This window comes from Urocampus carinirostris, chromosome 11, assembly GCF_059441175.1.
Source record: "Urocampus carinirostris isolate Australia breed hairy pipefish chromosome 11, RoL_Ucar_1.0, whole genome shotgun sequence".
Classification (NCBI taxonomy): domain Eukaryota; kingdom Metazoa; phylum Chordata; class Actinopteri; order Syngnathiformes; family Syngnathidae; genus Urocampus; species Urocampus carinirostris.
The window spans coordinates 12,213,591-12,233,968 of record NC_142359.1 but is presented as its reverse complement, the minus strand read 5'-3'; the positions used below and the strand labels follow the sequence as shown (position 1 = coordinate 12,233,968).

Sequence of the window (20,378 nt, the reverse complement as noted above, 5' to 3'; positions counted from 1 at the left end):
GCTCGGCGATGAGGAGGCAATCATCTTTCGCTTGCTGGGATGTGATCTAACTCAAGTGAGAAGATGCAGATTGGATGCGTTCTGCATGCTGCTCATGTTAAATGTTCCATTCAGATTCACAGATGCATTTCCTTGACCTGGATTCCCTAATATTGTACACAAAAGGGTGCGGGATTTGCAACTCCACATCAAGCCTTAAGCCCTTGGTTAATTCAATTATGAGACTTTCACATTCCACTGGGCAGAGTCTGGACAAAAGGCGACTTAGTCTGCGGCACCGGAAACATGTTGCCGTGTTTACATGGGCAGGGTGTCGTAAAATTATTACTTCCCTCATGGCTACCTCAGAGCTACAAAAAGCATTTTTTTTAAATACTCGATTAATCCAATGATTAGTTTGTTGATTAATTAAGGAGTCGGATACACTGCAAAAATATTAATCCTATCCCATTGGCAGAACATTGAACAAGTGTTATTTTACTATTTTAACCCCTTGACATTGGGCTGGACGGACTTGATAATTAAGTCGTGTTTTCACGATGTCAACAGTCACTGAAATATGTCACGCCACATATCATTTATTGGAAAGCCTAACCTCTTGGGATTCAAGATCTGATGGGATAGCTTGGACAAAAGGGGTGGAGGAGAAAAATAATGATTTTTTATTTTTATCTATCCATGCAGTCTCTAATCCAAACCTCAGTGATACATGAGGGAAAAGGATCTATCACTATTTATTTGCATTTTTGTTTTCATTTGTTACATATTCTGTTAAGGCAAATTCCTAATTTGCGGTTTAGGTCAGCGACATTTTCTACTGATTACCCATTGCACTCTTGTGTACTGTAAGTGTCATGAACCGGAACAGGATCAGGACCCAAATGCGTGAAGTTTCTCACACAAGCCTTATTTTACGGGAAATGGGGAGTCATGCATGTTAGGCAGCAGTCTGGCGTGGAATGACAGGAAGCCAGAGGCCGGCGAGATCGATACATATTGCCCAGACAGATATCGGACTGATGGGGTCGATACCGGACAGGACGGAACAGACAGGATATCAAAACAGGATATCGAAATTAAACAGGACAAACCAGACGGGATCAAAAACTGGAGATAATAAACAGGACAAGCATCGACGGAAACGATAACTGGAGATAATAATAAACAGGACCAAAATAGACGGAAACGATACCGGACAGGAAACCGGAAAAGTCAAAACCCACATCTGGCGGGGAAGAGGTTCATGGACGGACTGACAAAGGGGAGTGAGAGCCCTGACCTTAAATAGAAGGGAAGCCAATCAACTAGTCAACTAGCCGCAGCTGGCGCCACACGGGCGGGGCCAATTGGGCGCCATGGCAACCGTGACAGTAAGTATATAAAATGTGTTTTAATTGCATGCACCTTATATGAAAAAAATCTATTCAAAGCAGAAAATGTGGTTACCATTTTGTATATATAATTATACTTTAAAATTTTGGTTTGGCAGGTTGGATGAAAAAACCTGACGGGCCACACGTGGCCTGCGTTCCGTAGTTTCCCCACCCTGCATTAGAAGAATGAGAAGACCTTAAATTGCGCATGAAAGCAGAGAAATAGCAAAGGTTTCCCGGGAGGCTTTCTGTTCTCACACGGTCCCCATTTTTTCTTCTAAGAGCTTTTGTGTTGCATTGTTGCAAAATCTGCAGGAAAATCGACTTCTCCTGGCTCCATCTACAAGACTCCCAAATGTATTTGGGTGGCTTTGCAGAGAAACTGTTTTTTGCCACGCGATTCTCCCCGTTCTCTTTTCAGCTTTGTCGTCTCGCCCTGCTCACGGAGGTGTGTCTTCAATAAACCCCCCTTATCCCCTTCCTCCTTTCCTGCGTGACTATTGCTCCCCTCTTAATCGAAATGGATGATAGCTGCAGTGTCCTCGCGGCTTTATACTCTACAAAAGACAAGAGTGTCCTTCCAGTTTAACACCTTCGTTACCAAATGTTCGAAAAGCAGGGATTGTACACATTTTATGGCCAATTTCGAGCACGGTTGAAAGGATAACTTTCCAGTTTCACCAGCACAATTAAAAGAAGTAATCTGGAGTGAATCCATCCATAGTCCTGTTGTTTAAGGTAACTGAGTGTCGGAAAAATAACCAGAATATTCGGTATATGTTAAAGGGAATATGAAATATCCTTTTTTTCTGATTAGGCTAAGAACGTGTTCCTTCCTACAATCACGTGGCTATATTCCTAAACATTCCACACGCCATGGATCTCGATAAATTAATTTTCAAAGAAGTTAGATGGACCAGATGTTGCCTAGAGCTGGAATGTCATCGAATGACTACAAGAGGCAAAACAACCAGCGCATATTGTGTTAAAAAAACAATAAGTGATTGTGGTAATCAGCGATTGCATAGCTCTCATTTCAGATTACTGTGTCACTTTTTGTCTGAGTTGCCTGCGTTCATCATCAAAAGCTGCATGAGGTAATTTTTCCTGCCATTCTGTATAGCGTGCATTCCTTTTTTGACTTCGCCTCATTTTAGGTATGTGATTGTGACTTTTCCTCTTGTGTTTTTCGCCACTTGTCTTGCAATTGATAAATCATTGTCCGGATAGCTCCCAGTTAGCGTGCAGGCTCCAGAAAGCTTCCAGTTTTATTCACTGTATGATTTTGGTCAGACATTCTCCCGTTTTTTTCTGACGAACGATCCCAGTTCATCTTCTATGGCAGCCAGCTAGGCTGGTTTAGCATATGTTAGATCTATGTGTTATTTTTTGTCAAGTTATCCCCATTTTGGCTGCTGCCCATTTGTCGAAACATTGCTGCACCCACCTGCGACACAACACCTATGAATTTTCTACAAAAACTACCAAAACTTGGCTCTCAAAACGTTTTCGACTAACATGCTAGGGTGCTGGTGTGCTTCACATGATGTCAGAGCTCAGGAGGTCAAAGATGAGACAGGCCGTCTCCGAAAATGATTGGAATATATCAATGACATATATATATTACACAAAAAAACATGTACTATGTTCTCACATTTTGTGTGTTTTAGTATTTGGGAATCCCTTAAAGCCAAATATTTAACTTGAGCCCCATTTCATTAGTGTTTGCTGCAGTCTCTAATCCGTCGTATCAAATGTTCTTCTTGTTTTTCTTACGGAAAGCATTTGATGACGTCAAACTGTGGGTAAAAGAAAGTCAATTCTTCTAGAGTCTTAATTAATGTGTGAACAATTATCCTGTGAGAACAGCGGAAACAGTCATTGAGATCCCCTCATGCTCAACTTGGACATCTACAACCCTCACCTCACCCGCAAAGCTACCAGGATTGGTGACCCCACCCACCAATCTCTTCCAGCCTCTTCAACCTGCTGCCGTCAGGGAAAATACTGCATATTCACTAGGCCAGAATCAGCAGGCTTAAGGACATTTTCACCCATGAGGCTGTCAGGACTAAGAAATCTCTCCCTGCCATTCCCCCTAATACTCCTATCTTTTACAAAATCAATAAAAAACTGCTCTATTTAGATTCCGGCTATATTTTTCACATTTGTTACTCTACACCTTATCCAGTTTTTATATGCATGCATTTATTTATCTTGTTGCCGTTTGTGATTTCCGCATCTTATTTGCACTCCAGGATGAGGAAGCCATTTCATCGTTGCCTGTGTTGTGCATTAAGCATTTTACAATGAAGTTGAAGTAAACACGAACTCATCACCTGAACCACTATTTTAGTCTGATTAAATTGCTTGCATAAAAAGGTATTTTACACATTGCTTGCCTGATAAAGAGCGGCATTGAATATGAGGTGAAAAAGTCACAAATAAAAGCTCCACAAAGAGGCTCACAAAATCTATGTATAGCGATGAGCAAAATAGTGAGTTTTTTTTACTGACTTTGATCACTTAAATAAAGTGATGGTAGCTCATACACAAACACACTTTGTGCTTGATCAAAATAAGTATCTACGATGAACAATATTTTTTGTCAATCGGCTAGTAAAAGCTGACATGAATTCCGCCTTTGGGCCTCAACAATATGCCTGCACCTTGGCTAGGTCACACTTGTTTACAAACACACAAAGGCCTCTATAGATGTTACGTAAAAAATGACATTAACATGTAGCTTACGATTTCAGTTGCACAAGTTCTTCCCATTAGACTGTTAAGTGGTCAATCTAACATATAGTTAACCTAAATCTTAACGGCTGCTAATCTGACTTTTTGCACTACTGGCAGTTCTTTATAGCTTGCCACTCCTTGCACATTTGCTCTCTGCACTATTGTACTTACAGCGTTACTGTTACAGTGTTAATGTTACTGTTTACCTGACTTGTTAACCTGAATGCCCATTTTGCACATCTGGTTAGCTACTCCTCTTGCACTATCGGCACTATGGTATGGTAAAATACTATACGTAGCCATAATACAATACAACTTTTACTTATATCTGTACATTCGAGGAAACTGTGCGGGTCAGATGTATCGACATTTCGTTCTGTATACACGTGTACTAGAATGACAATAAAGTAGATCTGAATCTGAATCTGAACCATTACAATTTACCGCTGGTAAATTTTACCTTATTTTTTGTACATGTCATGATAACTGATGTGACTCAGCTGTGCCCGCTCATTTGGCGCCAACTGCCGCGGGTTCTGATTGGCTCCCCTGTCACTATTTAAACCCAGTCCTGTCAATCCCCGTTTTCAGTCCATATGCGAATCTCAGTGTATACTAGGCAAGCCTTTTTTGACCCTGACCCCCGCCTGTCCCGTTTTTTGCTCCCGTTTGTCTCCTGCCACGAATTGTTTTGATCCCGACCACGTCTGCTCTCCTGTCCCGACTTACGACCCGTTTTTGATCCGACCACGTCTGTTCTCCCGTCCCGGCTTACAACTCGTTTCCAACCTAGACAACGTCTTGCTCTCCAGTCCCAGCTACCGACCAGTTTTCCGCCTCTGACACCGCCATCGCTCGCTATGATAGATCCACTTCTGCGTTTGGATCACAATCAGAGTACGAGAGCGACTTGCTTCCCGCGCCCAGCAAACACCGGATCGTGGGCGCAGCCCTTCCTCTCTCTTTCAATAAAACTTGTGGTAAACGTCAAGCAAGTGGGTCCTGTTTCTGTTCTGGCCCTGACGGTACATGGCCCATCATAAAATGCTGTCATTGCTACTGTGATGCCTTTGCTACCATTGCTGTGAGCAACACCTTTCTAATACCAACGACTCTGCAGAATTCGAGGCATCCATTATGCTCAGTAGGGCCGCAGGAGTGCTGGAACCAATCTCAGCTATCTTCGGGTAGGGGGCAGGGAACACCCCAAACTGGTTGCCAGTCGCAGGGCACACAGACAACTCACTCACTCATATACACCTTGGGACAATTTGGATCGCCAATTAACCGGACATGCATTTTTTGTATAATGGGAGGAAAACGGAGAGGCACGGGAAGAACATGCAAACTCCACACAAGAAGGCTGGTAACTGGATTTTGAACCCATGACCTCAGAACTGTGCCGCAGACGCGCCAACCACTCAGCTGCCGTGCCACCCCATGTTTCAAGCAAATTTAATGATATTCAAAGTGGTGAAACTGAAAATACAGACTAAACAATATTACAAAATGCACATCTGGTGTCTGATTGAATATATCAAACAAAGGAAAAATGAAAGGGAAGGAAACAAAGACCTCCGTTTTGGTAGGTAATTAGCATATTACAAAGTCACCGCTACGGCCTATTCCCACTACAACATTGCAAGACAGAACAGATACATCATTTTTGCACTAATACAAATTTCACAGTCCCCTGTTTAGTAAGTGTAGCATGTAGCAAGCGGTTAGCGGTTGTTTTCTAGCCATCGTTCATTAAAACAGCAGTCTCCCATTATCCTGGTTTGATGCACCTCTCCTCTTGGGTGCAGCGCTAGGGGTCAATGACACTTCACGTGACAATGCCATAAAAACTAATGCCAGCTGTCGTCAATCACGAGGGGAAGAAGTAATACATTAGCAAAGCAAAGCCACGAGAGAGCAGTGTTGGTATCATTTTGAAGCAGACTTGTTACACTTCTCTTTATTTAATGTGTGGTCTATCAAGTCAGACTGCTGAGAAAGATGGCAACAATTTTAAGCACTGGTATTTTTCAAACCTTATATCATTTATTTTCAAAGGGTCCAAGCACCCAAACAAACCCTGGCAAAAAAAAAACTGAAGCGCTACCCTGACTGCTGATTCGTTCATCGCTGATCAGGTATGTCCCCGAAGGGAAAATGAGTTCCCAAAATGCATTAGCAAGGACCACGTTTACATACCGGCCACGTGATTCACAGCAGAAAATAATGCTATTAGCTAGCCGCGTGTGCACAAACACGCAGAATAGCATTAGCGTGCCCCGGAGGCCAATAAAGTTATTAAGCAGTGAGGGGACGTGAAAAAAAAATAAGATGAGCGCTCAAGGTAAGTCAATGTCAAAACACTTTTTGCTCAACTTTTCCTCTCTCGATTGGAGTCAAAAGGTGGAACTAATTCTTTTGTTTTTCATCGTTATCATTTTCCCTCACGCTCGTAAAATATTACTAACCTCTGTTTTACGGCCTGACATAACTGACTGGAAGCAATACATTAAGAGGGCAGTAGAGAAATATTGTATTATTCCATGAATCTTTTGATTATTTTGTCAGTTAATCTATACATTAGTATTAGAAATAATTGAAATGTACCTAAGAACCTCTTTTGGCGAGGTGATACTTTGTAATACCAAAATACATGTTTCCATTAGCCTCAAATTGTCAAGACCAGAACGGAGACAGGACCCACTTGCGTTACGTTTCTCTCAGTTTTATTGGAAGAAAGGAAAGGGTTGAACCCGCGATCCGGTCGCTCTGAACATGGATGTCACGAAACGGGCTGGGAAGCAGGGAGTCAGAACTCATGCGTAGACGATCTGTCACTTTAATCAGGAAATAAAAGTTGTCCAACACACAAACGGACCAAAAACAAAACAAAGCAGGTTCAAAGGCAGGCAAAATTACAATCTAGGCATTACTAAGATCAAACAGGCATGAACAGGTCTTCAACAAGGTAAAGCAGTCCCAAAAGGAGCGTTTAAGTACTCCAAAAGCAATCAGTCCAATGCGTCTCAGCCGGTGTCAAGGGGCGGCGCCAGCTGGGCGCCATGACAACCGTGTAGGACATGACAATGGAAGTGGGACTTCCGTGGCGAGTGATGGCGGTCTATTAATTGTACTGTCATGCGACGCTGTGATCAGATTTAAGACTCTATATTGACAGATTTAAATCAAATGAATCACCCTATTGTTTTTCTTTCCAGGCAAGCCCAAAAATGGAAAAAAACAGTAATCTGTTGCCACCTACTGATATACGTCAATGTTTCAGTTATTTAATTTAATGGAAAAAGCAAAGATACTGAACAGTGGTATGTTTCTTTGCAAAATTGGGCAATTTCCTGCAGTACACCAGACACACTAGCACACTGCTTGAAAAGCACCGATTTAATTTGTAAAAAAATAACACATAAAATGTCATATAAACGCGATTTTTTTAGATATTCGTAGATCAAAATGTATGCCTTTATTTGACATAACATAAGCCTCACCTAGTGGAAGCTGACATAATTGTCCACCAAATTGCTGCTATGAGTACGCAAAAAGTTTTAAAAGGCTGGGCAATAAAAAGGTTCACTTTGACGCTCCGTAATAACACCAGAGGTCTGCAATTTTTGAAGTTGAAAGCTATTTTCTTTTACTAATTAGTACAAAGGGCTACCAGTTTGATATGCATTTCTAAAATAACAACTTATGTCATTACTATGTTGTTACCATGTTATTTCCAGGTTAATGATAAGGAGTAGGGTTAAAATAGTCAACCACTAAAAAAACAATTTTACGAGAAAATCACAATGACCAAGCACTGGTGAACTGTTTTCAGTACCAGTCTGTGTGCTACTTGGGCTTAGTGGGCACCAAGTTGGAGACCCTCTGTCCCAACACTGTAAAGAAACAACAAATGGTCAAATACTGTCACTGTCCCTTTAACTATACACAAAAAAATGATCTTTCTTTCATGTTATCTTTAGTGTTACAGTCATCAATAACACAGGGAGGGTCTAGACAGACTTATTCACAATTCACGAGCTGGCGTTTAAAACTTGCGCCTGCAGTGTGTTTACTTTCCTCTGTGCCGCCAGTCCTTTTTTTTTTCTTTTTTTTTTCTCTCTCGTGTGTTTGTGTGCGAAGCAGCTGTCTCTGCTCTGTGCCGCGGCCTATCAGGACCATCTGCGCAGCTAAGGTGACACCTCGGCTGCTGCATCAGCAAACAGACTTCGACCTGACAGGTGCAGCCCCCGGGACACGCGGCGACCACTCCACTCTGCGCCACGCATACATATGCATCCTGCTCATATTCAAAAAGGAAAATTACCAGGTGCAACCAAACGATTCCTGATGCATTACCTCCACTAACTCTGAAAAGACCGAAATGTTAGTTATTGGTCCATCTAAATGCCGCGACTTGTTCTCTAAAACTGCTGTGAACATTGACGAATGTCACATCACACAGAGTGACTCACTTAAAAATTTAGGTGTCACATTTGACCCCGATCTGTCCTTTCAAACACATGTGTAGAAAAGTCGTCCTATACCGTCTCAGTCGGATGCGGAGATTATAATTCACGCATTTGTTACCTCCCGTCTTGATTACTGTAATGCACTACTCTACGGTCTTCCAATGACCAGACTCAAGAGTCTTCAGCTGGTACAAAATGCCGCAGCGAGGCTTTTAACTAGGACAAAAAAGTCCGATCACATCACCCCAATTTTGGCTAACCTGCATTGGCTCCCTGTTAGCCTAAGATGTGATTGCAAGGTTCTCTTATTATTATACAAAATCATACATGGACTTTCCCCCTCATATCTTTCAGATCTGATTTCCCCCTATGTTCCGGCCCGAAGCCTTCGTTCTGAGAGCGCCGGTCTTCTGGTGATCCCAAGAGCCAAGAAGTGTTCCGCTGGTTTGAGAGCGTTCTCCATCCGGGCACCGGTGTTGTGGAATACTCTTCCCCCTGAGATCCGATCTGCAACCTCAGTGGAAATGTTTAAATCTAAGCTTAAAACTCACTTCTACTCTATAGCATATGAATAACCTAAACTGCTCATGTGTATTAACCTGTGAAGCCCATTTAGACTCTTTGTGATTAAGGGCTATACAAATAAAAATGACTTGACTAGTTCAAACCAACGATTCCTGATGTCATCCGTGTGTTGCCACGTGTTCAACTTTTGGGTTTCAGACGGGGTAAAAAGAGCTGAAGAAACCAGTTCACTTGAGTACTTTTAAAAACAAAGTTACAAACAAAAAAATAAATAAACAAGAGTAATCTGGGCTTGCGGCATCAGGAGAGAGTCTTCCATAGACAAGCAGCTACCATCGAGCAAATGGCTCACTAAAGGTGAACACAAAAAGTGAATATTTCATTTGAATTTGTGGATAAGGATAAAGTGCATTAGTAACAATGTAATTATCAAAATAGTATGTGATGATTACATAAAACCAATATAGCTGAAAAGCCGTGTTACCTTGACTACATATTCAGTGAAATATTTTTTAAAAATCTAGGACAACCTAGTATAGCTGCTTGTCGTTGAAAGGACATCATTGTGTTATGGAATGCCCTGCCTCCGGAGATAAGATCTGCAACCTCAATGGAAGTTTTTAAATCGAGGCTTAAGACACACTTCTATTCCAAAGCTTATGATTGATGCCCACCTCATATTCTGTATTGTCCTGTCTTTTTCGGACTACCTGCCTGTTGGTGATACGAAGGAGAAGGACGATTTGAGATGAGTCAGCCGACCAGCGTTTGACCTGAAGCATGTCAACTCCTGCATGGACCAGCTGGCAGGGACGGGAAGCTGCGTCGTGGCCGTCATAGACTTTCTGGACTAGTTTACAGGCTGGGGGCGTCGCTGCTGTCATGCACTTTCCGGACAAATTTTCAACACGTTACCTAGTGTTTACTATGCTTGTGTATAGTAATGCTAAATGTGATTCACCCCGGTCATCCTGGAAGGGGGATTACCACTTGTGAGGTTCTTTCTCAAGGTTTCCCTTTGTCCTCACGCTGAGGTTTTGAGTTGTTCCTTGCCCGCATGTTGGTTTAAGATCAGGTAATTGTGTAATTGTAATCCTGTGCAGTCCATTGAGACATTTTTGTGATCAAGGGCTATATAAATAACTGTGACTTGACATGTAATATTTAACCACGCTGTATCGTGTCTTACAACCGAAAACAAGTTCTACAAAACACATAGAAGAATACTAACTACAGAGACTGAAACTGACTGAGCTCTACCATTTTTCTTTTTTTCTTGTGTCGCACAGGCTTTTGCAGATATTGGGATTTTTGGGTACCATTTGCAGCAACATTTCAGTTCCTTCTAGATAAGGCTAATGTTATGTGAAATAGATAAAAAAATTATTGACCTACAAGTATTTAAAAAAAAAAAAATGGACACAGATGATTGCAAACTAAAGACTATTATGACACCATCCCCTGATCTAAAACCTACATGAGGGCAAGGAAAAAACTCAAAAACCTCAACATGAGGGAAGTGAAGAAACCTTGAGAAGGGACCACACATGAGGTAATCCCCTTTCCGTCATGCTCATCCCTGTGTGTTTTTTTCTTAGGGTAGCATTAAAATTGGAAGAGTATTAATAGGCCTAGTTTAAGAACAGTCCAAAATAAGACGAAAAATAAATAGTTTATTTGAGCGACTACTTGCACGCACATCACCAGGGATCTTGAAGAAGGCTGCAATGATAAAACAAACAATGGGTGGCGGGCACGGGTAAAAAAGTTCCAAATTCCTCTAAACAATGTCCTTCACTTAATGATTTGTGTACCTTTCACCAATACATTCTACCTTCTTAATTAAGAGTACTAAAAAAGAGGTGTCAAGTCAAGTTAAGTCAAGTCATGTTTATTTGTATAGCCCTCAATCACAAGGAGTCTCAAATGGCTGCACGGACCACAATTACGAACTACAGACTATTATCACACCATCCCTTGATCCAAAACCCACATGAGGGCAAGGAAAAAAACACTCAAAATCTTGAGAAGGGACCGCACATGAAGAATACCCCCTTCCAGGATGACCAGTCCGCAATGGATGTTGCAGTAACAAATAATACACAGATATTGTCATCATTAAATATAGCTCATTCATAAGTTATAGAATAGAAGTGCATTTAAAGCCAAGATTTAAACACTTCCACTGAGGTTGCAGATCGACTCTCAGGGGGCAGAGCATTCCACAACATCGGCAATCCAGGGTTAAAATGTAGTTAAGACTTTAAAGAGAAAAGAGAAACGGCTGGATAAAAGGCACGAAAAATATTTACAACATAGTGCTTAGAGACTGGCTTAAGTTAAAATAGTGCAATGTCTGTGAATGAAAAAGAATAGTGCTTCATAAAAGTAGTACAATGAAAAGTAGTGCACTAACATTTAACTGCAGCAACAACAAAAACAACAAAATAAGTCACACGGTATATATTTTCACAGGTTTGTACACAGGTGAGGGACCTTTTCCCCACTGGGTGGAACAAAATAATACCCACTAGCCTCTTAACTAACCAACCTTTGTGAACCTGAGAGATACTTTTTTGTTAACGATTAGAAGGTCTACCAGTTTGAAATGGATTCAAATACCAAGGGGTGCACTTAGGGGGATACCCAAGTTGGATACCCCTGCTTAAACAGTATCAAGCAAAAATACATAAAATATCAAATTACTATAAAAAATTGTACTATAATTATTAAATAGCAAATATACAAGTAGTATTTTACAACAATAAACAAATAATTTGACCGTTATTTAAAATTGATTTCAAGACTTTATTGTTAAAGAATTGATTTTTCCCCTAATAAATCTAAATGAATCAAAAATTAAATTGAATTGACTTTGATCCAAAAATATAATTAAATATTTCAGTCCATGTGCGTTCATACCAATTGTTTTGTTTTGTGAATAATCGACTATAAAAGCATTTGACAATTGATAGATAATCATCTATTGTGTTGTCCCGACATATTTTGCAGATTCTGAGCTCCCTGACACATACACACTGTGACCTCAGCTGGAAAAATAGCAACCGAGACATCAAACAGCTCAAGTCAGCACATTATTTGCTTCTAGCCTTTTTTTTTTGTCTCACTCTTATAATATCAAAAGAATAAGCCAGCAAAGCCAGGAGAGGCAGAGGAGTGCCGAGTGTTGTGTGTGCCTCGTCACAAGGAGGCCCGAGTGCTGCAAATCAGATCTAATCATCGTAGATTTGCCCCACACGGGCCGTAAGATCTTCCCGCCGGCTTCACAAAAGTCAATATAGAAATAGAAAGACGGAAAGAAAAAATAAAATCAGGGTGTTGAAAAACAGCAGGGCGTGTAGAGCTGTCCACGGTGCTGAAAATGCCGCTTTCAAAAGCTGCGTGTATACAGAGGACCAATCTTTCTGTAAGTAGATAAGTAAATATACGCATTCATGTATCCATGTTGTCTTTTTGCTGTCTGTATTTATTTTGTCGTTCATTTTGTCATCTATTTTGTCACCAGAAAATTGTATTCAGATGAGTGGGCGGGTCAAACATGCTGAACTTTTCACCTATTGGTTGATCGATGAATGAACCAATTGCCTGCCCTGTCCTTCGTAATCACTGATCGACCAAAGGGTTGAAAGGTGAGGCAACTGAGCCAACTTCTAATTCGACCAACAATTTGCTGTGACAAAAGACAACTATGTACACAACGAAAGAAATGATAAAAGACGAGACTAAATAAATGACAAAATAACTGACAAATGCATAAATATATGCATAACTACATTTTTGTCATTTATGCCTGGTTGTTGCACGCCTCATGCACTTCGAGACCTGATGCGCGCCATTCATCTCGAAGAGGGGTCTCCAATTGGGTGACCGCGAGAACCAGGCTGCTGATATGCCTGCTGAACTGTTATGAAAATAGCTCTCTAATGCTCAGTCATAGTGATTTTCCAGTAAAAACATGCGTTGTGTTTGACCGAGTCTACTCAGCCCTACTTCCAATGGTCAACCTGTTAAAAACAAATAGACAACTTAATAACACCCTAAGTTGTTGATTTAAAAATGCATGTAAAAGTGGGCGTCATTGGCACTAATAATACAAAGTAATTGTTTAAACCCCTGATCTAGACCCCGGTCATCCTGGAAGGAAGATTACCTCATGTGCAGCCTCTTCGCAAGTTTTCTTCATTTTTTTGCACCGAGGTTTTCGCCCTCATATAGGTTTCAGATCACAGGATGTTGTTATTGTGGTCTGTGCGGCGCTTGGAGACTGTTTGTGATGTAGTGCTGTATGAATAAACATTATTTATGTGATTTATGTTTTAATGTATTTATTTGGCATATATGTGTAGGTATTTCTGTATATATAAATGCAAAAGCATGTTTGATCCTTCATAAGTGTGTGCGTACTACTCACCGGATCCAAACAAACAAGGACGCTATCACTAGTGTGATGCTAATTTTGCACTCAGCTCCATTGTCAAACGTTTGTTTGACGGGCCAATTTCTCATGCTGTCAACAGTTGATTGGTTCCCAGGGATCCGTTCTGTCGGAACGGGCCGGAGCGTGTCTGCCGCCGAAACCATCTGCGTGGCAAATGTGCACACACATGCTCTGCAGCTTGCCATGCACCAGGCGGCGTGTCAAATGGCAGATTTATTCCAGGAGCTGATTGGGCGTGCCTCGCCTATTCTCGCACATTCACACCAATCGCAAATCTCACTGGCCAGGCGCCGCGTCACGCCGGCTCACGGGAGGTGTTGGAAAAATAAACATCTTAGGCTGCTTTCTTTTGGATAGGGAGGGGGCATCGAAAGAGGGGGAGTTGTGAGCTTGGAAAGGCGTTAGGTGCTAAAACCCAACAATTATCGACATTGATTGGGAGTGTGGATGGGAGCCCAACACAATTTGGGCTCATTTAATTTCCCCGGCCATTAATTGAAAAGCATGATCGAGTAACATTATCGCTCCATTGATTCTGGCCCACTGATTAACTAAATAAAACCCGTCGACTCCAGGATGAGCTTTGTGCTGCACTTTTTTTCGTAGAGTAGTGACTCCGCACAAACCGGGCATCGATGAAGGTTGATGATGGAGGATTTCTCTGCCAGAATTCAAACGTAATGTGTTTGTGTGCGATATGAAAAACCAACATGATGTGCCAAAACTTGTGCCAGACAATGAGACACTCAATGCCAGCCTACATAGTTTTGCAATAGTTTTGTGAAGTTTTCATGTCAAGTCACATTTATGTGTATAGCCCTTAATCACAAAATGTCTTAAAGGTTAAGACTAAACCATACCCTGATCTTAAACCAACATGTGGGCAAGGAAAAACTCGAAACATGAGCACGAGGAAAATAAGAAAACTTGAGAAGGGGCTTCACAAGTAGTAATCCCCGTTCAGGATGACCAGGATGTAGTAACCTTTTCACAGGCCTAAGCATTTGTTTAACAAATAAAAGTACTGTATACCAGTGTACTAAGAAAATACTGAGGAAAAAAAACAGACGTCAATTGCACTACTTAACAGGAGATGGCGATAATATCCCAGCAAACGCCATTTGACCTCTGCCATTTCACACCACAGAAATAGACAGAATGTTTAACGAAAAATGGGTTCGTCGTTTAAGCCTATAAGTCAGTTAGATAAAATGATATAAAAATGTCGTACAACATTTAGCTGATTTTATTTGTTTTTCATATTCTACTTAATAAAAAAACAATAATAATAAACACAAAAAGACTGACAACCCAGTAAAACATTGTGGTTTCCACTAGCAGATAATTTTTGCTCATTTTACGTTTTATTTTTTTGCTAATGTCCTTGAAAAAAACACAGACAAATAGAGTGAAACATTAAAACAAAACAGTTCATATAAAAAAATCATAAATTACAACAAAATTATTAACCTGTGTTCCCACCTGAGTCACGGGGATTACAAAAACGTTCTATGTATACATATTTTTTATAGGCAACACATTAAGCTTTAAAAAAGGGGAAATAGGCCAGGAATAAATTGCAAATATATGTACAGACTTTTTGAGAAAAAAGTGTGCCCCAGCTCAAACCAGGTTGGGAAACACTGGTATACACGTCCATCCATCCATATATGAAGTAGTTTATGAATCCCAGTTTGGGTGTGTGTGTGTTCGTATGTGACTAATAGGCTCCCAAATAGCTGAACTGAGTTTGGTAAAAATGAATGCAGTTGTACTTGAGGCCTTGGCGAGTGTCTTTAGCTAGGTTTCCTGTTAAGGCACCCCCATAAATACCAACAAAATTGATTTTAGGTACTACAGCTACCGATCTACTGACTACGCCAAGCATCTGATTCCAATCGCCAATTAGCGACGCCAGGCCATTTTACTTGTCTTATCAATTGTAAAATGGGGACAGGCAATTAGAGTAAAACTGTTATAGGTAAGATGTTCCGTTTTCAAATATAAGGGTTTAATTCCATCGGGGCTATCAAGTCTTGGAAATGATCGACAAAAACACCAACCGGATGATTATGCAGAACTGGAAATAGTGCGGATGAGTGATATCCCACAGCACACACGGATTAGTTACAAACACCCACTCCTCAATTATGAGCGTAAAACTCTTACGTGTGTCCCATATAACGGTTATACAACCTGCTCCACTTTGCAGTCTGCAGCCCATCGCAGACTAAAAACGTCTTTGACTCGTCTTGGACTTGCGCCCGGAAAAGGGCCTTCCCCCCGAAAACGCCCCCAAAAAAGGAAGAAGTAGGAGTTTAAAAGGGTCGGATTCCACACACAACCACTCACCCACACAAACTTTATTCTATGAATTTCAAACCCAAATATCCCTTATGAATCGATCGCTGGAGGCTGCAGAACGTCTTTATTAATTCATTGCCAGTTTTTTTTTTCAGAAATGAAAAAAGAGGGGGAGTAAGATTACATATTTGAAGGGGGAATATTAAAAAAAAAAGAAAAATCCTCATCAAACATTCAGATGTATTCGTGCGCCGTGTTAAATTAATTCATGACTTGATCTTGGCGGAATACGCCGAAGCTAGGATTCTCCCTCACGCTTCCTCAATTAGAGAGACCAAACGCACATTATTAAAAGCCGCGCCGGCCGCTTTGAACTCAATGGGCGCCATCACGCCACAGTTTGGCCGCCTTAACTCCACGGGATGCCGCGGCGGATGAGGCAGGACTCAGAGGGTGTGTGCGTGCACGCCGGGGCAACAGGTGGTGCTGCAGCCATTGACTGCGATGCCGTTTATTTGCAGAAAGTTCTCAGAGTACGGTCTCGACTAGAATGATTACATTTAAACGTTTCCAGGCTTTTAGGGACACTGTAATATTTGACCATCAGATGTTGCTGTGTTGAGTAGTGCAAACAAAAACGAGTGCTACAAAGCTAAAGGATGAATACAAGCAGGGTTGGGTAGGGTTACTTTAACTTGATTACTTTCAATAACTTACTCCAATACCAAATATGCTAATAAAAGACAAAATAAACTAAATATGAATAAAATTATGACTCACAACACATAGTAAGCTTTCTCTCCTGGCTTTGATCTCTTTGATCTCCGGCAAAACTAACATAAAATGCGACAGAAAGAAAATGAAAATCAATCCAAACAGCTTGCCAACATCATTTTTGCCGTTCCATGTGTTCCCTTACTCCCCAAGCCTGCACAAAATTTAGTCATTTTATTCATATTTAGTTTATTTTCTTTGTTATTGTATGTGTGTGTCTTGCTGTCGGTCACCCCTCTTGAGGGATATGACCAAGGTAGATAGATAGATGGTTTCTTTTGTCTTTTATTAGCATATTTGGTATTGGAGTAATCCAAAAGTAATTGAAAGTAATCAAGCTAAAGTAACCCTACCCAACCCTGAATACAAACTACAGAGACTCAATGTGACCAAGCTCCACGTTTTTCCCTTCTCATTTTTTTTCTAGCCTTTTACAAAGTTTATGGTTTCACAGGTACCGGCAAAAGCAAAATGGCCGACAATTATGCCAGCTCCCGCAAGGTTAATCTCATGCTAAATAAATTAGAAAATAAGAAATAATACAATCCCTTTAAAAGGTTCCTTTGCAGAATCTTGTTTTGTTATTTTTTCAATTTGTGAAATAAAGTAGGAAATCTGAAATTCTCAAGTAATAAATTATTATTATGATTTTTAAACAACAACAACTGTCAAAATTGTCACGGTTGCCCATGGCGCCCAATTGGCCCCGCCCATTTGGCGCCAGCTGCGGCTTGTTGACTGATTGGCTTCTCTCCTATTTAAGGTCAGTAGTCTCACTCATCCTTTGTCAGTCCGTCAACGAACCTCTGCACCCACAAGACGGGCGCTTTGACTGTCCGGTATCAATCCAGTCTATCCCGTCCTGTTTTGATATTGGTCTCCAGTGTCTGTTATCGTTCCCATCTATCTCGTTCTGTCTGATCTCTGTCTCCAGTCTCCTATATCTGTTATCAATCCTGTCAGTCCCGTATCGACACCATCTCTCTGGTATCGGCCCGTGTAACTGGTATCGATCTCGTTGGTCTCTGGCTTCCTGTGGTTCCACGCACCATTTTACTTCATATTTTTTTGCCCAACTTTTTTGCGGATTTCGGGTCCCCGTCGCAGTAAGATGGTGGACATTTATGTCAGCTCTCTTTATTTTTAAACAAATTCTAACTCCTCAATCGAAGAGTATTTCTGAAAATGCATGTCTGTTATATTATAGTACATGTATTTTTCCTTATTATTTAATCAATATTGTTTTAATGAATGCATGTTTTTCTTACCTCTAAGATGTCCTTTCATAATACATTTATGACATTCTGGACCTCAAATTATCAGCACCCCTGTGTCAAACAGGTACACTAGATCCTCCACTTCTAGAAACATGTATCCTGTTTTAAAATCTTAATTTGGGTTTATCTGAAGTGTTTGTTTTTTGTATTTAGACAGAAAATCTCCAACATCCTTCGAGAGTAACTGATGCATTGATGCCACTCCTTATTACGTGACGTCATCACAATTAGATGGGACATCACATTATAGCGGCAACGCCACAGTGTCCACACACACACAAAAATATAAGACTAAATCCATTTTAAGCGTTGACAAAAAGCGGATGATGATCATATTTAACGTTTGACCTCAGTCCCGCCGCCATGGCAACCTCTCGGAAGGGAAACCTGATGATCGGATCGATATGTCACCACAGAATCCATGCTCACCCTCAGCTCCCACATCCACTTCTCTACGTTTAAGTCCTGCAATCATTCAGAAGCTAAAAGGTCCTTCAGAGAGTGTGAGGAGCCTTTGACGCTTTTTTATCCAAAAAGGAAAAGTGAGACGAGTGCAACAGGAGGAGTAGGGTGAAGGTGGCCTTCATTTTTATATCTCCATTTTATGCAAGTGTCTGTCTTTATGACTACTTCAAGATTTTCTCGCTTTTTATTCGTGGGCTGGGAAGATGAATGGAGGCCGGGGCCAGGCAGGGAGAGGCAGGTTGGGATGGGTGTGGAGTGGATGGTGTGGTCTTAATCCCACTTCCATTCAACAGTTTGACAAAAGTGGATGGGGACTATTGCATACCTGGCAACCTCAATCAATTGCTCCCCTATTTATGATTGCAATTACCCTCATTAGGTGAATGACAAACCTTACAAGCTCGCTTATTTACACACAGAAAGACTGTATAGAATACTGAGACAGCATTAGAAATGTACGATGACGGATAAAAGTGACGATCCGAATTATAGCCGAAATAGGCAAAACGAGATTGCTCTCAAAAACAAGCATTTTTCCTACCGTTCAATAATTGTTATACAGCCTACACAATTAGAAATGATCAAAAACATAAAATACTGGGAAACCGTGCACGTTTGCAATTGTACTCGGCGTAATGTTCAAATAATAAGGCATTGATGCGGTGCAACGTGGCAGTCAGTTTTCAATGCAACCACTTTTGCGTGACCAATCAAAAAAAACTACACAACCAAAAGGACTTTGCAGTGCACGAGGACAAAAGTTGGACGCAACGCGTGCGCACAGCGCAAATAAACGTCAATGCACAAAAACCTGTGTGGATTATTTGCAAGGTACCGTGCTTAAAAGACTTTGATTTTGCCTCTATGTGAACTATTGTGTCTTTGAGACACACACACACCGCAGTTTTTGTCCAAGATGCAGGAAGCGTCAGTGTCCCTCCAATCAATCAGAAGCCGTGCAATTACGCATCCTTTGCGTAATGGCAACCTCACGACGTTTGATTGATAGATAATAGCCTGCTATGTATCAAATAGCAACCAACCAATACCACCAACCTTTTTGACACTTGTCATTACGAAACCATGACAGCAGTTAATAAGAAAAGTCCTGACTTACCTATCCAATGTGGTCCTTGTGTTGTATTCTCCAGATCGTGAGAAATGAGAGCAACCATCAAAAAGAAAAATTCCGAGTATGTGCGTCTTTATCCAGGATTTCTTTTATTAAGATTTGCAAAACCTCCCCACCAGCACCGTTACCAAGCGGCGCGGTGTCTGTCCTTCAAGACAGATGTGAAAGCTCGTGGATGCATGAAGCGCTCCACCTGCACAAAAAGCGGAAGTGAAAGCTGGAAAAAGTGAAGCTTCAAAACAAAAGCTAGTCAGATACTCGTGGACCTGGTGGATTTTATTGTGTCAGTCAGTGCAGTTTTGTGGGGTTTCTTAGGTTGGGTTTTGCAGACGAGTAGTGATGCACATGGGCGTCCCTTGCAGGCTGATTGGGGACAGTGCAACTACTTTTTTTCCACCTAAATATATAATCTTTATCATCTTTATCTTTACAATAATATTTGATTTTTATAAATGTATTACTATGTTTTATTACACTCGTCGTACTTAAAATAGAAACATGTATCTTGTGTTTTTATCATAGTAGATCATGTTGCTAATTTTAAGAAATTCATTCTGGCCACGTTAAAAAAATACTTGCATGAGTGGAACAATCTACCAATGTCTTATTTTTTTTGCTACAAAAGTGAAATATAATATCTTAAAATAGAAAAGATAGCTTCAAATTAACAACATGTTCTGCAAATTGGAGAAAGATTGTATTTTTGAACTACTTCAAAGAGTGTAAGAATTAAAAATTCTTATCCCCTTGGTAGAATTTATTTTTCAATATGTCCATTTTTGTCGTATGCTTGGATATTTTTCGTATCCATCAGAACGGGGGGAATCATTCTTAAAATAAACCTATTTATTTAGC

General features: G+C 40.8%; 1 protein-coding gene across 7 annotated transcripts in view; it reads right to left on the bottom strand.

The window, feature by feature from the left end:
• nrxn2b (neurexin 2b) overlaps nucleotides 1-19,734 on the bottom strand; it is a 631,720-nt gene extending 611,986 nt beyond the window's left edge. For 5 of the 7 annotated variants that reach the window (XM_088347965.1, XM_088347968.1, XM_088347966.1 and 2 more), the window contains exon 1: nucleotides 19,509-19,732. The gene's annotated coding sequence lies outside the window, so the exon portion shown is untranslated. Of the gene's footprint in view, nucleotides 1-19,508 lie in introns of all 7 variants that reach the window. The other 2 variants (XM_088347971.1, XM_088347972.1) reach the window with 2 other exon arrangements.
• Nucleotides 19,735-20,378: the final 644 nt, after the last annotated feature.